Below are 18,939 nucleotides of genomic sequence, written 5' to 3' on the forward strand. Positions count from 1 at the left end.
CTTAAAAATCAGTCATATTAAAGGAATGTCTACTAAATAAATGTGACGCAATGGTAGGACATTGCTTTAAAATATGATGGCCATCATCATGTTGGGGATTCAGAAATGAAAATCAACATTTCCAGTATGAATTAGAAGTTACCAGTAGGAGTAACTATCTGTAGGCAGATGGGATCTTGTATGACTTTTTCTCCATCTTTTTTTTTTTAGATTTTATTTATTTATTCAAGAGAGACACACACACACACAGAGGGGGTGGGGGGCAGAGACACAGGCAGAGGGAGAAGCAGGCTCTATGCAGGGAGCCCGACGTGGGACTCGATCCCAGGTCTCCAGGATCACGCCCTGGGCTGAAGGCGGCGCTAAACTGCTGAGCCACCCAGGCTGCCCTATTTTTTTTTTTTTTATATATTTATTTGTGAGACAGAAGGAGCATGGTCAGGGGGAGGGACAGAGACAGAGGGAGAGGGAGAAGGAAGGAGCCCAACACACACTGGGGCGCGATCCCAGGGCCCCACCATCACAATCTGAGCTGAAGGCAGACACATAAGCAACTGAGCCACCCAGGTGCCCTGAAAAATGTATAATCTTTATGAGAGTGTATAATACACTAAAAATAATTTTAAATTGCGAACCAAAAAGAGATGTGTCTCATTTCGGCAAGTAAATAGGACTCTGATATATTACAGTTAAATAACTAGAAAAGTATCAATTGAATGTAAATTGCAGTGGAGACCTGCTATATAAAGGGACCCAATTCAAAAACTTCTACAAAGCAAACGCTCTTTTTGTAAAATGGTCATTTATAATTAATATATAGGTTTTTATATACTACATATAAAAGAAGGACTCTAATGGCATATAAGAAACACTGGTTCTGCTAACTACATTAATGTGCTATTAAAATATATATACCAAAGCCAGGAAAGATAATGACAATGGCACAAAGGGATTGTGAATTCCACAAGATCTATTTTATGTTTACAGTAATATATATTTATCTATAATGGGAATAAAATCTGTTACCAAAGATTAAGCTCATACTTTTGTTTGAAGTCACCTGTGGACTCTTGAATTTCATAATGTAGTGATACTTCATTTTCTTTTTTTTTTTTTTAATTTTTTAAATTTATTCATGAGAGATACACAGAGAGAGGCAGAGACACAGGCAGAGGGAGAAGCAGCCTCCCTGGGGGAAGTCTGGTGCGGGACTTGATCCCAGGATCCCGGGGTCATGACCTGAGACAGATGCTCAACCCCCCAGGTGCCCTTGGAATGAGCACTTCATAAATATATGAAGTATCTGGAATGATACTTCATAAATGTTTGAGAGAGAAAACCACTGGGTGTAGCACTATTAGAACCTACACAGATTAAAACACCTACACAGATTAAAAACAAGCAAGTAAACAAACAAAAAGCAACTTGAAATTGATCATGGACCAATCAGAGCTCGATTTTGCAAATGTATGTTTGAGAATGTGAATGTCAGGGTAATAAAACCTGTAAATGGGGAAGTCCGGGTTTATTTTTATTGTGCCACCTGGTGGAGTTTTTATGTCATCGTAATAGGAAGACTGATGAAGGCAAACTAAAGCAAGTGCTTTTTAATTCCTGTTTCTGGTTTTGTTCTGTAAATAACATTTATTTTCCTGCATGGCTACCATGCCCCCCCCCACCCCGTTTTGACTTATGATTGCTTACTGCTATTCGTGTACAGGACAAATGCATTTTTACTTTAATTGTACCCATTCTTAGACACTATTCTGAGATCAATGAGAGTGGATTCCAGTGTCCTAGGGTGATGCCCCTGGTGTGTCTGAGAACCAGAGAAAAGGAATCAATATGGATTCATCTTATCCAACCACAGCTTACGTTTTCATTCTAATGAAAATTTGTAACAAAAATGTTGGTTCACCGGACATTGCGGTTTATATGTCCCTTGTCTATGACTCTGCTATTTTGTTATGTTTTTTCCATGCAATCATTGTTTTTGGCCAAAATTCTAAATGTAAGATATCTCCATGACATATTAAAAATTCATACCATTATTGTAGTATGTTGTACTTCCAATGGTTATTAAGATACATTATTCTATGTTTTTTACTCATTTTCTTAGATGGGAAAATTAGAGAATCTCTTATAAAGATCGAGAAAAGTGTAGCCCTAATTTTTATTTTATTACTAGCACAGAGAGTTGGTTTTAAATCAATATTGCATAGTCATTAAAATCATGTATTCTGGAAACAGCAGGCTGATTCTGACCCTGGCTCGGCCACTTACTCTGTCCCTTATTTTTTTCATTTGTAGCTTGTGTATCATAATGATATCTTTAATAGGATGAATGTGAGGATTAGTTATTATATGTGAACACTTAGAAGATCATAGCGTGTATGGGGTGCCGGGACGGCTTAGTTCATGGAGCAGGGACCCTTGATCTCGGGGGTGGTGGAGTTTGAGTCTCATGTTGGGTATAGATATTACTTAAATAAATATTTTAAAAAAGAGAAATATAGTGTGTAATTGGCACTTGTTCCATACTTCAGAACTGTTAGCTTTCTTATCATCTTGATCATTACTATTATTATTGTTATCTAGTTTAACCAAAGTATTTTGCAAATGAGTTAGAAGTGTGACTCGCCAATGGTCAGACATCTAGATTAGTGACTGGATTTTCTATTGAAGAAGAAGAGATGGGGAGAAAAAGGGGGCAGAACCAGGGAAAGTGGGAGAAACTAGCTCCCTCAGGGGTTAGACTGAAACATTTTTTAAAATGCCAGACATCAAAAGTATTGTGCATTTTTTTCTATTGGTTCTTGCCCTCCCCATTTTTTTTTTTTTTTTGGTCTTGGAAAGGGTGAAACACACATACACATATGCTTACCAAGGCTTCTGAACAAAACTTGATCTTTGGTTCTCCAAAAAAAAAAAAAAAAAAAAAAAAAGTAAATCCCCTGGAAAAAAGTAATATATCAAAGTCTGAAAATAAAGATTCAACCATTACAACCAAGCAAGAGCGATGCCTCCAAGCAGGGAGTGTGTGAGCACACAGGTCCTGAGATCTAAATAGGAGCCAAAAAGGTGACCTTGATTCCATCAAATCATAGCTGATTTTTCTGCTTCAATATCGTCAAATTAGTTAAAGCCTGACTGTTAACAGCTTCAGATTTTAGCCTTATCGTTCATTACCTGAGGGATACCAGGCAAGTTCCTTTCCTGAGCTGCTTATGTACTCCTCATCTATAAAATACCATCCTCATAAACGGGTTGTGAGAATTGAATCTAGGAATCCATATAAAAGATGTGGTACAAGGCCTAGCATACAATAATTTTTCAGTATTTAACTTTATTACCACACACCAACATAGAGTAATTAGATATTTTACATATTATTACTTTGGGCAAAATAGACTTTTTAAAAAAAGCGAATCTTTCATTTGAGTAATTCAACTGCAAAGCTTTGAAGGAAATTTTGACACACGCAACTATGTAATATCTGTGTCGCTAATTCTTGGAAAAATATCCCTGGGTGATTAGTTTCAAGGAATATTGCTGAGTTTGCATATCACTGTCCTTTATAGCACTTTTGAGAATAATTAAATACAGCTCAGAGACAGGTTTTCTTACCACAGATTTATATTAATACATTAATTAACATAATATATCATTAATTTAGTGCTTAGCAAATGACACTGAGAACCTTCCATTTTATGTGCTGCCAAGTTTCTCATCTCTTGGGGATTTCTCTGTTCCTTATCAATGACTGAATCTGAAGCAAATCTCGTCTGCTTTCCCGACATCGGTCTTCTATTTCAGAGTAGCCTTACCTGGCCACGTGGACTCTGAGTTTCAGAGGATAGAATTTTTCAGTGTCTCCCCAGAAAAGAAATTATTATTTTCTTCTCACAGATTGCTCATGTTTTCCTGCTTATTCCTTGGTGTCCTGGGCTCTACTCCTTTACTAATCAGAATATCACTTAAAGATTTTTTTGCTAATCAGGGGTAGGACTTACTTTCTAGTGGTACCTTCCACAGAACTTGCTTGTGGCCTTTCTTTTTTTTTTTTTTTTTTGAACATATGTAATTAAATTGGAACCAAAATGTTAAATGCAGTTGTGTGAGATTTAACCATTGAAAATCAGGGTGCCTGGGTGACTCAGTGGTTGAGCATCTGCCTTTGGCTTCGGGGTATGACCTCAGGGTCCTGGGATCAAGTCCTGTGTTGGGCTCCCTGTATGGAGCCTGCTTCTCTCTCTCTCCTCTCTCTCTCTCTCATGAAGAAAATAAATAAAATCTTTAAAAAGATAAGAATAACCATTTGAAAATCTAGTCCTCTGGTCAATGAATACTCTATCACCAATAGAAATGAAAGCTGTGGTTAGAAGTGTTGGGAGGTGTGTCATAACTGGGATTGAATTAAGCCCTGGAATCAGGAGATTGCAGTTTAATTCTGGATCCATCACTTACTTTGTCATCTTTGGCAAGTCATTTGGTGTAGCTGAGGTTCAATTTCCTCATAGGTCAAGTGTGGTAATGTTTACTCAAAAGCTAATTTTAGGATAAAGATTCTCAAAACATGGATTGGGAAACGTGGCCAATTTCAGAGATCCTTTCATGAGTCTTTGAGGTCAAAATTCTTTTCATGGTCATACTAAGACATTATTTGCCCTTTTTACTTCCATTCACTCCCAAGTGTACAGTGGGATTTTTCTAATGGCTCTATGACGTGTATAACAAACTGGAAGTAGAAGCAGCCGTCTTCTATTAAGCCAGAAATTAAAGATGTTGTAAAAAAAAAAAAAAAGTAAACTGTCACCATTATTACTATTTTATTAAAAAGTCTCCTTAGTTAAATTATAGGATGTTGACCTATAGTGAGTTAATTAATTCATTTGAAATGACATTTTAAGTATTTACCGGTTTTATTTTATTTGGACTTTATTTATTTTTATTTTATTTACTGGAAAATATTGATACAATCCCCATAAACAGAAGTTCTTTGGAGATATCAATAATTGTGAAGAGTGTAGGGGGTCCTGAGACCCTGTTTGAAGAGTTTTGAGAACTACTGTTCTCTAAGAACTAAATGAGATGTTATCTTCTGGAGTATTGTCTAGAGAGACCAGGCCTTCAATAATAATGCTTTTGAAAAGGACATACACTGGGATATGGCAAGACATAATAATTTTATTATGCTGGATTTCCTGTCTTTATAAGTTGTTAAGTCAAACAGTGTAAAGATACAAAAAGGGGAGAACTGAAGTATAAGTAATTTCTGTGTTGAGTAGAGGATGGCCTAGATAAATATTATGATGACGTGTTGACCAAATAAAAAATAAAAACACTGCAGGTCTTGTTGTTTCCTCCTGGGAATGCTGAGGCGTGACAAGCTATAAATTACTTTTCGGATAGAGTCGGTTTCATACCCAGTGAAGAGCTTGTTTGACAAATGAGAAATGTTAAAAAGTAGTAAAGATTATCGACTTCCATTCTTTTCATTTTTATACACTTATTTAGTATTCAGTTCCCTTGGCTGTTCATTTATCTGTCCTTGCAGTCCCCACATATGCATTGCTGCCCTACCGTACGGCAGGTGCAACGATCATTTCTGGCGTGCAGTGATGAGCAAAACCTAACTCCTGCCCTCAGCAGCATTACAGTTAAGCTAAAAATAACAATAACGTCCAAAGAAGGTGACCGTAACCAAGGGTAAGGTATAGTCTCTAACTTGTTGCCAAATTTAAAAATAGAAGATGTAATTTCGTTTTATTTCTTCCCCCAGTTATAATTCTGGAAACCACAAATATCATGAAAAGAAACTAACGTGGGGTAAGGAAATGGGATTAAATGAGAAGGAAGAGGATGATGGCAGGACAGCAAATAATGTGCTTTTTCAAAAGCATGAACACGTGAAATAAAATTATGACTGAAAAGAGCCTGGCTGTTTGCAATCATTAGCCAGGTGTGGCCCTGATAGCGCTTGGCAAAATTATCTGTAGAACAGAAAAGGGAAACTTTGCAGAGGATTCTAATTTAAATGGAACAGCTACTCTGTGTAGGGAAAAGTGTAAATAGGGAACAGTGTAAATAACAGCTGGCAGCAGTTATGTGTCTCAAAAATCCAAATACTGTTCTGCTTTTGAATATAGGTTAAAGTGGATCTGATATGCTAGTGCTTTTTTTAGGCTCTGGAGTCCTAGAATTCTGGAGGGAAGGGAGCCTGGTGCGATTCTGTGCTCTGCAGAAGGTAGGCGCTCTTGGTTTATGGATCAGTACAGCCTAAACCCCTGGGAAAGTGCTATTTCGGAGCCATTGGATGGATTCAGCCTGGTTCTTTTCCTGTATCAGTTTTTTTTTTTTTTTTTGAAGTTGATTACTCTTCTTGTTAATAGGAAGAGTAAGTCTATCACCACGTCTATACCTTAGTGATGTTATCATAGCTGCTCTTCCAACAGAGAATGGTGGGGCCACTGGAAAAGCACTTGGAAATTTTGTGAATATTCTCCTTTCACTGACAATGAGCGGTATTCCTAGAAATAACAAATTCTAATCTATAAAGGACTGTGAATCCACATAGAGGCCGTTTGTTATTCCAAAAGAATATGCAGTTTCAGGTTCTCTATCTCATGATTTTCAGGCATGTTGCTACCTTGCAGTTTGTTACTCCTGTAAAATATGGGATTCTGTGGTGATCCATAGAGATTTTGCTCGCTAAGCAACACTTTAAGGATCTCAAATTATGTTAGGAGACATCTTTGAATGTGATAGTTTCCTAATTTAAGGTACAGAATAATTGGTATTATGGGCATTTGCCTGGGGAGTTTGGAAACTGCTCTTTTTACAGATTGTGACACTCCCATTGTTTCAGAAAAACCAATCAATAATCATGCAACTGGCAAAGATTCTCTACCCTGGAAGGAAATTCAAAATTCCTCTAGCTTAACAATTCATATTGCAGTTGGTACTATCTAGTATTGAACATGTTTGTTGACAGCGAATTCACTAATCTCTAAGACCCCTAATTCTATCTTGAGATGTCTCTTGTCATAACTTAACAAACTCAGCAGTTGGCATTTTCTCTGTCACTACAGTGGGTTGTGGTGTCTTTTCTCTGCTTTCTTATAGCACCTTTTTACACATTCCCCAAAAGTGGTCCAGAACATTCTTGGAATTTTTTATACTCACATAATGAAGAGAAATAAATTTTTCTCTCTTTGACATTTTATATTGTCATTTTCTTGGCAAAAATAACTTTAGTGTTTAGCTTTCTTGATATATTTGCCATTTTTTATAAATCGACTCGAGTCCTTTTAGTAGTCTTTGGTCACATGCATGCATTTTCAGAATTATTAAAAAAAAAAGTCCACTGGAAATCTTTCTAAGTTAGCTCTATTACATATTTTGAAAAGTTACATCTTCTCTTTATCCTCCTTGGAATAAAAAAGTTTTTTTTTTTTTTGGAATTATAGGTTTTTTTTTTTTTTTTTAGTCTAATGTGATAGAAACAGATCTAGAAACTTTTAAAGAAATGTGTCCCCTAAGAGTTGAAGCTCATACCTTTGCTTATACATCTGTGCCCCTGCCCTCTCTATGAAAGAGTTTGTTTCTATTTCATAACAATTGATTAGCTTTAAACAGTGATTTCTAATGAAAGCATTTTTCCCACTTGTAGGCAAATAAAAATATTATAACATATATTTCATAATTATGGTCTACTTTAACTGAGATTCTCCAACCCACTAGGTTAATTTATTTTCCTGCTGTTTGAGAGCCACTGGAATTTTATCTCGTGTCTGGCTCTTCAGGAATGCCACACTGCAGTATACAAAGCCTCCTTTGCTAATAGGCTTTAAATGCAATTACATTCTACCTGGGAATCGTGGTAAAAATATCAAATAAAGAAATTTTTTTTTCCTTAAGTATTCAGTATGTTACTTTCATGGTGCAGCTGATTTTTCTGTTATTGTCATTGTTATTGTTTTTAAAGATTTATTTATTTTAAAGAGAGAGAGAGAGAGAGAGAGAGCAGACGTTCTCTCTAGAGCAAATGGGTGGAGGGGCAGAGAGAGAATTTCAAGTAAACTCCTGGCTGAGTGAGGAACCCGACACAGGGCTGGATCCCACCACCCATGAGATCCTGACCTGAGTGGAAAGGAAGAGTCAGATGCTCAACCAACTGAGCCACTCAGGTGCCCCTTGTTGTTTTTAAAAATCAAATAGTATTTTTCAGGTGACCAAACATGTCAATAGAATGATAACTGACCTTTTTTGGGGTAATTCATCTCCTATATTTTCTTCTACCACTTTCTTCTGCTGTGTGATATAGCAAATTAAAAGCTCGAGATCGCATTTTAGAATGTGGTCACTTCTATGATAATGTTCAAGATATCAATTATGTAGTAAATGTCATCCCTGAATACATTTATTTAATATACAAAGCAATTTCTTTGCCTTAGACTAAGAAAATTAATGCAAAATTATAGCCTCTTTTCATAATGCAATATGGACATACTAAAATATTAAGTCATGCATCTTTCAATGAGTTTTTTTGTTTTTTTTTTTGTTTTTTTAGTGGTTTAGTAAGTAACTTCTAATCATTCAATGTAGGAAGTATGTGAACAAGCTTGTATTAATATACCAACGCCTATTTGTTCTTCTATGTGAATTCTGATAGTGAACTTGTTCTTGTAACTCTAATTTTGTTGGACTGTTAGGAAAGCAGCAGTTGAAAACAGCTGTACATTCATTTTCCTATAGCTATATGAAATAATTGCTATCACTGTACTTTCCAGAGAGAATATAATGTGCTTTTCGGTTATCATCTGACAATCTGAGTCTAGAATTGCTAGTTCTCCTTGATCCTTGACACATTTCTACTTTATACAGTATTGTTCCACTCCAAAGAATCTTTAAAGATAGAATAAGTAAGTGTTACCCGCATTTGTGTGTACAGAAAACACAGGAGCCTTTATTACTCTCAAGGTCAAAGAAAGGAGCATTGCTACCTTTCAGCCAAACAATGTCCAGTCATATGGCTCCCTGCCACTCCCCACCTCACCCCACTTGTGGAAATTCAATTCACTTTCTTTCCTTTTAGGGCTTAGGCAGAAGTATGTGTCACAATTTACTGAAAGACTCTCGGTAAGGACTTCCATTGGAGAGAAGTCAGGGTATAGAGGGAGAGAGAAAGAAGAGAGAAAGGGACTAAGGAAATTAGGAAGAAGTGGTTTTCTTTTTTCTCACAGGACATGATTATTTCAGTGGGCAATACTCTGGGCTCCAGTGACCATCTTCTGAGTCTTGAGATAACTATGTCCAAATACTGAAGGTGACAGGGAGAAAGAATGAACCGCATCCTTCCCCAGAACTGCTCTTAGTACTTACTAATCTATGAAGTAATAAATCACCTTATTATTTTAAGATATTTTGATTCAGGTCTTCTGATATTTACAGAGAGACATCCAACTATTTTTATCATATGGATAAAATTCTTAATTTCTGTCACCCTATTCATTACCCCATGATCAGAGCTTCCATATTGTTTAAATTTCTTTCCTTTAAACATCTTCCTGTTGAGCTTTAATGATTTCATTTTTATTTCCTTCTCTCCCTATTATAGTAGAGAAGATGAGAGGCACTAAAAAGTAAAAGAATGATGAATTGGAAGGAGGGATTTGGAGTGATTATAGCACTCTACTTCAATTATAGTTAATAGTGTTGACTCTGTGAAGAACATTATAGAAATCGAGAAATAGAAGGCAGTGAATTTTTATCATTTTTCATATCACTAGCCAATATACTAAAGGTATATCACACTAAATATATATTATTTTCTAGAAATGGGTATATAACTTCCCAGAACTGTAGTAAATAAAAAATATAACACTAAAAAAGTATTTGAACATTTTTATGGCCCACAAAGTCAGTAATACAAAAAATATTGCTTTTTAAATTTTTCTGAAAACCAAGCTTAATCTCTGCCTTGGGCCCTGTTCCACTTAGTGGCAAAAAACCCAAACCAAAACAAAGAACAAAAACAAAAACAAAACAAAACAAACCCTTCCTAATAGCTTTTAAGAAAATTCATTGGTAAGGTAGTGTAAATTCAGGCATTTTCCTCTTTTTAAATTTTTTTTCCTGTTGTAGAGACTATGTCCCATAGATTTCATGACATTGTGGTGTTTCATGAAGGGATATATCCACGCTCATTCTGCAGTATTACCCAACTATGAATGTTAGTCATTAGCACCTCTTCATATTGGCCCTTGCCAGTAGATCCGTCATCTGTCTTTGGATCTTGATGATGCTCAGCTACATTCTTTAACACGATTCCCAAATCCACTTGAGTTACTGGTTTGCCATCAATACCTCCTGTACTCTTCTAGTGGTCTACGGGATAGTTTACTGCCTTTCCTTCCCCAAGATATTTGAGGATATCCACAAGTCCTCTCTATGTCTAACATTCCATGTAGTAGTCTTATTCTAGACCAGAACTCAAGACACATGGGTGAGGCTGTCTCCTGTTCTTTGCCAAATCCAGAATTACATTTTAAGAAAGAAAGAGATATTTAATATGCTCCCAAATATTTAGAAAACTTGAAAGCAAAGTAAGTACAGCATAGCAGGTAAGTTGAATATACTTATTTATTATTAACATGTTAAAATGCAACTAAGTGGAAACTTTTAGTGCATTAATGTTGCCACCACATGCATTTGCTTGAAATGCATGTTTCCCAAGAGTGAGAACTGCTAGCGATAGTTTAAGTAGAGATTTACTCTCCCTCTCTCATTGCGACCACATCTGGATCTTAATCAGCTCCTTTTTTATTCTCCCACACAAATACATTTCCTAAGATACTTTTCATTACAACCAGGTCTTCATGACTAAGCCCTGTTTGTAAAGCAGAGCAAGTATTCTCACTTGGACATCTAGGAGAGATTCAAATTTGTAGTTTTTTCCATGGTAAATAGATTAAATAAGTACACAGTCCTCTATGTAGTATTCTTACAAAGTAAAATATGATGTTTATGTATTTTATTCTAGCCTAATTTTAAAGTAAAAAAAAAAATCTTAGGGATGGTTTCAATCTCATATCTTACCTGCATGAATAATTTAAAAAAATATTCCTAACAAATTATTAGTCATGATTCTAGGATACCTCTGCTCAAATTACCTTTTATAGTCCTGTAATTTCTTAAACCTCATCTTGTAATTTGTTTTTTTCTCAGGGAAAAGTATGAAAGAAGACATGATTGTTAATTCCAGTTATCCAGTAAATAACATCATCATCTATGTGCATTTTTCTCAGAAATATATTTCCTATTACAGCAAATGGAACTTTGCAAATAATTACCAATTCCTAGAAAAAAAATTAAGATTTTATTTATTTTACTCATGAGAGACACACAGAGAGAGGTACAGACATAGGCCGATGGAGAAGCAGGCTCCCCTGGGATCATGCCATGAGCCGAAGATAGATGCTCAACCACTGAGCCACCCAGGCATCCCCCTGCCTGCCCAAAAATTGTTTTTTCAAAAATTATACTAGTTAGATTTTTATTTTTGCTATTAATTAGTTTTGAATAAACCTTGAAAGATATAAAGGCACTGGAATTGGACATTAGCACTACCCATCATTTCTGCCTCAGGAAAGAAGATTTTAAAAAACAAAACAGCATTCTCCTCTTGAAAGATGCTTGATAGAAAGAAAGAAAGAAAGAAAGAAAGAAAGAAAGAAAGAAAGAGAAAAAGAAAGAAAGAAAAGAAAGATGTTTGATTTGAGGCAAAACTGGAATTGCCCTGGTCATCTACAGCTGACACAGTGTGGCGATATTTGAACTTTGCATTATAGTTTTTTGAGCCACTGAATTCTCTCTTAGTCTCTCTATTCTTCTACGTCATTGCTTATAAAAATAAACAAAACAAAATTGGGCTTGGATTATTGAAGCTGAACCCGATTTGGGCAAACTCCTTTTATATTCAATTTCTGAGAACATTTTGTTTTTAGAGTTCAAAATACTTAGTACTTGTATCATCTGATTGCTATCTTCCTATGATAGTTGCACAGGCTTGCCTATATTCTCTCTGGAGCAACAGAGGAAACACACATTATCTTCTACATTAAGTCTGTTTCTGGAAAACTATATACCTCCTGGCTACTCGATGAGTCTTTTTCCTTCACTAGAATGCAATTCTTTGTTTGTTTTTTTTTTCCCAGTCTTATCTGAAATATTGGCAGGCTTCTCATCATTTTCAATAGTTACTATGTTGTTGACACTTTAGGAAATACTCTAAATGTAGATTAATATATAGACATGGAATTAGATCTTTTAAATGCAAATAAACATTTCAAAATATGTAAGAGTTTTTTAATCTTTTCTATTAGAAAATTTCTCACCTTTTTTCTATTCCTATCAAAATAAAAAATAAACCTGAATGTCTCTGTACCTGTATGAGTAATCAATTGCCACAACAGTGCTGAGTAACAAGCCACTATAAACCTCATCGGCGTAGAACAATAAACATTGATTAATTGCACATTTGGAGTCGGCTGGGGAGTGGTGAGATGCTTCTGCTGATCAAGGCTGGGCTTGATCAAAATTCAAGAGGTTCACTGACTATTGGTTGCTTTAGGTTGCTGGGGTGACCAGAATAGTCAGCTTTACTCCCTAATTCATTTCGTTCAAGCTAAGCCAGAATCTGTTTTGGCTATTCTTGACATATTCACAGAAGTGTGGCAAACACAAGAGCATAAGAAGGCAAGTGCAAATGTGTAAGCATTTTTTAAAATCACTGTATGTACATTTACCAACATCCCACCATCTAAAGGAGTTCACATGGCTAGGCCTAGAATCAGAATGACAGGACACTACAAAGTTACATAGCAATGGCAGAGGGTACAGAGAAAGGTGAAAATTGGGGGCCAGTTTTGCAGTCTATATATAAATGCTTAAATCAAGAAGCAATAAGACAGCCTGTGCATTCAGCTCTATACCAGAAGCTCTGGAAAGTTTAAAATAATAAAACATGGTTTCTATAGCAGACAAGCTCGTATATACTGTTCATGGTGATGATAAATTTCAAATACTGGTAACTGCTATTTTCATAGGCTACTGACATATTACATGCCTGTCAATAGTTGACCTAAATTTCAGCGTGGTTGCAATTTTACTATAAGGCATTATGAGCGGGTGAGAGAAGCAAAACTGCCAGGTATTCAGTTAAACTCAGAGTTGAAAAACCAAACAGACCCCAAAAAACTATACCATAGAGAGTGAATGACCCTGAAATTATGTTAAATATCTTTAGAATGGTTCTGAATCTCTTCCTGGTTTTCCATGTTTTAGGCTAGCAATTTTATAATATTTATGGAATAAATCTAGAAGCATGAATTCTCCCCTCCCTCTCTCTTAACACCCCTGCCCTACCCCACCTTGTGGATTATGGAGGAAGAGTAAGTCACCATTCTGTAAAGGTAATAGGTAAGGTGACCAATAAGCTAGAAAGACAGGTTATACCCTAGGGTTCTAGGAATCTCAGTGACAGTTGTTATGTCTCCAGATATTGAGGTAGGCATCTAGGTTTTATTGTTAGTCTCAAGTTAAAAGTAAATAATGTTTCATATTTCTCACATTAAGAGTAAACAATACATGATGTACCAAGTGTTTCATCTCAAAGGGGGAACATATTGATGTAAAATTAGCACCAATTTCAGTTATCTTTCCAGAAGAATGATTCATTTTCCTAAATAGAGTGAGAGATGTACACATCTTAGGATGCACTGAGAATGACCTCAACATATGAGAAATATAAAATTCTGCTCTGAACACAATATTTGAAAGAGAGTGGATCTAAGGAAAGTGACAATAGATGTCAAGCAGTCAAATATAGGTTATAAATAAAAGCCTCTGGAAATAATTCCTTTGAATGGTGATTTTTTTTATGTGTCATTTTTACTTTGTTTGAACTTTATCCTGTAGATGATTTGAAAATGTCCTGCATTTATATTTACCTAAAATTTATGGAGATACAGTTTTAAATATGCTATTTTTAGCCCTTTAAAATGCTGTATTCTTTAAGATGTTTTAAAGATTAACACTAAGTAATGTTAAGCCATATATCTACTAAATATCAACAGTATTAGCCACCAGAGTAGCTCCAGATTTACAATGAAAGCTTTGTAGCTAAATATTTTTAACGAACCCTTTTTGGGGGGCACAATTTAGATAAAATAATGTGCTCAAGTTTTCAGTATTAAATTAGGAAATTTTGACATATATATTCATGTAATTGTTGCTGAAATAAGTAAATTGAATATTGACATTACTCCAGAAAGTTCCTTCATGAGTACTTGCAGTTAATTCTCTACCACAAAAAAACCACTAATTTCTATTACTATTGCTTAGAAATTTCATATATGTGGGACAATCAGTTGTGTCCGACTCTTGGTCGTACCTGGTCCAATTGACCAGATCTGATCTCAGGATCATGAGATCAAGCCCCATGTTGGGCTCTGTACTCAGGATAGAGTCTGCTTGGCATTCTCTCTCCCTCTTCCTCTGCCCCTCCAGCTAATGCTCTCTATAAAATAAATCTTTAAAAAAAGAAATTTCATATATGTATGTACTCTTTTGCATGTTGCTTCTTTCAGTCATACACTATTTTTGAGGTTAACTTATTTTTCTTATATCAATAGTTTATTTGTATCATTAAGTAATATTTTCATTTATAAATATATCCCTATTAGCATTCACATGTTGATGAGTACATGGATTGTTTCCAATTTTCTCTATTATGAATAAAACTGTTATTAACATTCTTACACTAGCCTTCTATGGACATATGTTTTCATTTATCTCTTAATAACAGTGAATTATAACTCATATTGGGTTTTTTTTTAAAGATTTTATTTATTCATGAGAGAGAGAGAGAGAGAGAGAGAGTGAGGCAGAGACACAGGCAGAGTGAGAAGCAGGCTCCATGCAGGGAGCCCGACATGGGACTTGATCCTGTGTCTCCAGGATCAGGCCCTGGGCCAAAGGTGGCGCTAAACTGCTGAGCCACCCAGGCTACCCTCATATAGGATTATAACTCATATCTGAGTTATAAGAACCTACCAAATAACTTTCCAAATTGATTAGATTTTATACTTCCAACAGGAAAATGTGTATGCTCCAGTTACTCTGCATCGTTGGCATTATCAATTTAAAAATTAATGGGTATAAAGTGGCACATTGTTTTGATTCTAATTTGATTTTCTCTGATGACTAACTAAGGAGATATTTATATATTTGTGGTGCAATTACTTTGCCAACTATATGCATTGTGAATATTTCCCCCTAGGCTGCTATTTCTTTCTCATTAAATAAATAAATAAATTTATTTGAGAGAGAGGGAGAGAGAGAGAATGAACATGAACAGGAGTAGCAAAGGGAAAGAGAATCTGCTGAGTCTGGAGCCCAGTATTGGACTGGATCTCATGACACTGAGATCATGACCTGAGTCAGCCAAAACCAAGAGTTGGATACTCAACTAACTGCACCACCTAGGCACCTGGCCTTTTAATTTTTTGAAATTAATTATTATTATTATTATTGTTTTTTTAGAAAAAGAGAGACTGAGAACTGGGTGGGTGGTAGGGGGGGCGGGTTGCAGAGGGAGGAAGAGAATCTCAAACAGGCTCCATGCTCAGCACAGAGCCCAGTTGGAAAGACCTGGCTATCGGGCAGTGAAGAAGAGTGATTGTGCAAGGATGGGAAACAAATGAGGGGAACCCAGATTGCCTCGATTATAGCCTTAAAAGTTTTCTTAGGCAATGGTGTGGGGAGGGGAACGCCGGGTGGAAACCAATGGACTTCCTGAGTTAAGGACATGGAGCTGAGAGTTTGGAAGGACGGGGTGACCATAGTTCACAAGATAGAATATCAGGAAGGAAAGAGCTACCCTGAGAGAGTTCTGGAAATCTGCAGATGCCACCCTCTTGAATACTTAGCTCAGTACTAATTAGTGCGTTTGTGTGAGAAAACTACCTGACCTAGGGGAAAGAACCACCTGAAAGCATTAGAGTAACAGTGCTCAGTACTCTCCAGGATTGGAATGGTACCTCTTTACACCAGACAGACTGAAAAACTTTACGTTTCATGGGGATTTGGGTAGACTATGCAGACTATGCAGAAGGGAGTAATTAGCTCTAGAATGAGTACTGTTTTATTCTCACTTAAAAGCAGGACAGAGTAAATAATTTCTACGTAACTATGTCCCAGAATAAAACTAGAGAATATTTGTTGGGAAATAAAACTATCCAGTACACAGTAAAATAAAATGCGCAATGTCTAACATCTGATAAAAATTGAAAAGGCACATAAAGCAGGAAAAGTGTACTCCATAATGGAGAGAAAAGGCAATCAGTCAAAATATACCTAGAACTTATGCCTAGTTTAGAAATAGCAGGAAGGGACATTTAAACCATTATTATGCTTGCATTTCATATGTTCAAAAGTATGTGTTGACATAAGTAAGACATAAAATTCAAATAAAAATTTCAGAGATAAAATCTATATAAGTGTATGCTGAAAAATGGATGAGATTAAAGTCAGATTAATTATTACAGAAAATATTGAATTTGAAGTCATTGTAATAGAAATCCTCTACAATGAAACATGGAGAAAAGAAAATAACGACAATGAAGAACCATCAGTGAGAAGTGGATGAATCTTACTCAGCTTAATATCTGCTTAAATGGAGTACCTGCAATAAAGGAAAAAGAAAGGTACAGAAAAAATATTTGAAGAAACAATGGCTGAAAAATTTCAAATTTGATAAAACATGAAAAAATTAAACTAAGGTATATCTTAATTAAATTGCTTGGTAACAGTGATAAACAGGAGATCTTAAAAGCAGCCAGAGAAAAAGTTATACTATGATCTAAGGAACAAAGACAAGATGACAACTGATTTCAGACAAAAGAATGCCAGAAGAGAGACTAAGAATCCACATATTTAAAGTCCTAAGACATACTGTCTAAAAAGGATTTTATACCTAACACAAATGTCTTTTTCTAAAAGAAGGTGAAATACCCTCATGCACATACAAAAGTTGAAAGAATTTATCAACAGCATATCCACATTAAAATACTTAATGAAGTTCTTCAGGAAGAAGGACAAATGATGCCACATGGAAGTATGGATCTATGCAGAGGACACTGATCATCAGAAATGGTAATTATATGGATGGATATAGGCTTTTTTCTTTTTATTTAAATCTCATTAAAAAGTGGCAACTAAATAATAATAGATTTGTGGTTTATAAAATGTGAAAGTAAAACATATGGCTGCAATAGAACACAAAGTAGAAATGGATGAATTATAATGAAGAAATAGTATACAGTATACTATTTTAATGTGCTTATACCTAAAATGGTTAATATCACTTGAAGATAGATTGTGATACATTAAAAATGGATAATATTGATTCTGAAGCAACAAATAAAATAATACACCGTTTTAGTTGGTAACCCAACGTGGGAGGTAAATAAAAGTAATAAAAAAGACAGTGCAGGACAAACCAGAAAAAAAAGAAAAAGAAAAAATGGAACAAAAAAAAAGAGGGAACCAGTCGAAAATGTATAGCAGGATATTAGATATATACTTAGCCATATCAATAATTAGGCTCTATAGGGCAGCCCGGGTGGCTCAGCAGTTTAGCGCAGCCTTCCACCCAGGGTGTGACCCTGGAGACCGAGGATCGAGTCCCACGTCAGGCTCCCTGCGTGGAGCCTGCTTCTCCCTCTGCCTGTGTCTCTGCCTCTGTGTGTGTGTGTCTCATGAATGAATAAATAAAATCTTTAAAAAAAAATAATCAGGCTATATATAAATAGTATAAACAAAAATCAAAGGGCAGAGCTTGTTAGATTGAATAAAAAGTACTGCATAACTGTGTGCTGCCTCCAAAAAAAAATGAACTTCAAATGCAAATATGCAAGTAGGTTAATAATAAAAGGATAGGAAACTATAGCATGCTGAACAGTTACAAACACATTGCTGGTGGCTATCTTAGTATATATTCATGTGCCTCTAATGATATAAATCTGAGAAGGGTAACAAGTTTGGAGATTTTGATAGGATGAAGAGTGTATTGAATGTGAAAAAAATAATACATCGAAGGTTAGAGGGAACTGAAATAAAAAAATAGATTACAGAGGGATATTTTTTTACTTTAAAAGACATTGATACATGACTGCATGATACTTAATTTTATCTAAAATTTAGCAATGTAAAACAGTCCATTTGAAATTTAAATAACTACCTTTGAAGAACACTGAGTTTTCGTATCTGTCCTCTTTAGATCCTTCAAAGAAAAGAAAGGTTGAAAATGTACATGTTTTACTCCCTTTGCTCATTAATTTTTAAAGTCCTATCTTTGAAACACCTGCCTTACAATGATGTTTCACCTGATTGGTTATGGCAGACACATTACTGTCATGTCACTAAAGATGATGCTTCAGAGAGTTGATTAATTTTGAATATTTGGATAGAAAGAGAAAACATAGGTAGGTTGATTTTAGGATAAAGAATCTATGTGAAATTAATAATGTAATCTGCAAGCTAAAGCAAAAATTGCCTATATGCAGCATTTATGTTAATCATAGAATCACTGGGGTGATTTGCCCAAAAGGCATTTTGGTAAAGTAGCTAAATTGTTTTAGGCATCAGGGACATAATAATTAATGTTTCATTTGTTTTTAGCAAGCTGAAAAAAATCACTCTAAGATCATATTTGGACAGCATGGAAAATATTACTTCATATATAAGTAATGGGTATTTTTGTAGTTTTAGTTTTAAGAATAATCTCACCTTTTTAAACTGCAAAACACACAAAAAAACACAATAACATTTTATAGTTTTCAATATTTTTTCCAAGTATACGCTTTGTATAATCAT

This window comes from Vulpes vulpes, chromosome 3 (genome assembly GCF_048418805.1).
Source record: "Vulpes vulpes isolate BD-2025 chromosome 3, VulVul3, whole genome shotgun sequence".
In the NCBI taxonomy this organism is placed as follows: domain Eukaryota; kingdom Metazoa; phylum Chordata; class Mammalia; order Carnivora; family Canidae; genus Vulpes; species Vulpes vulpes.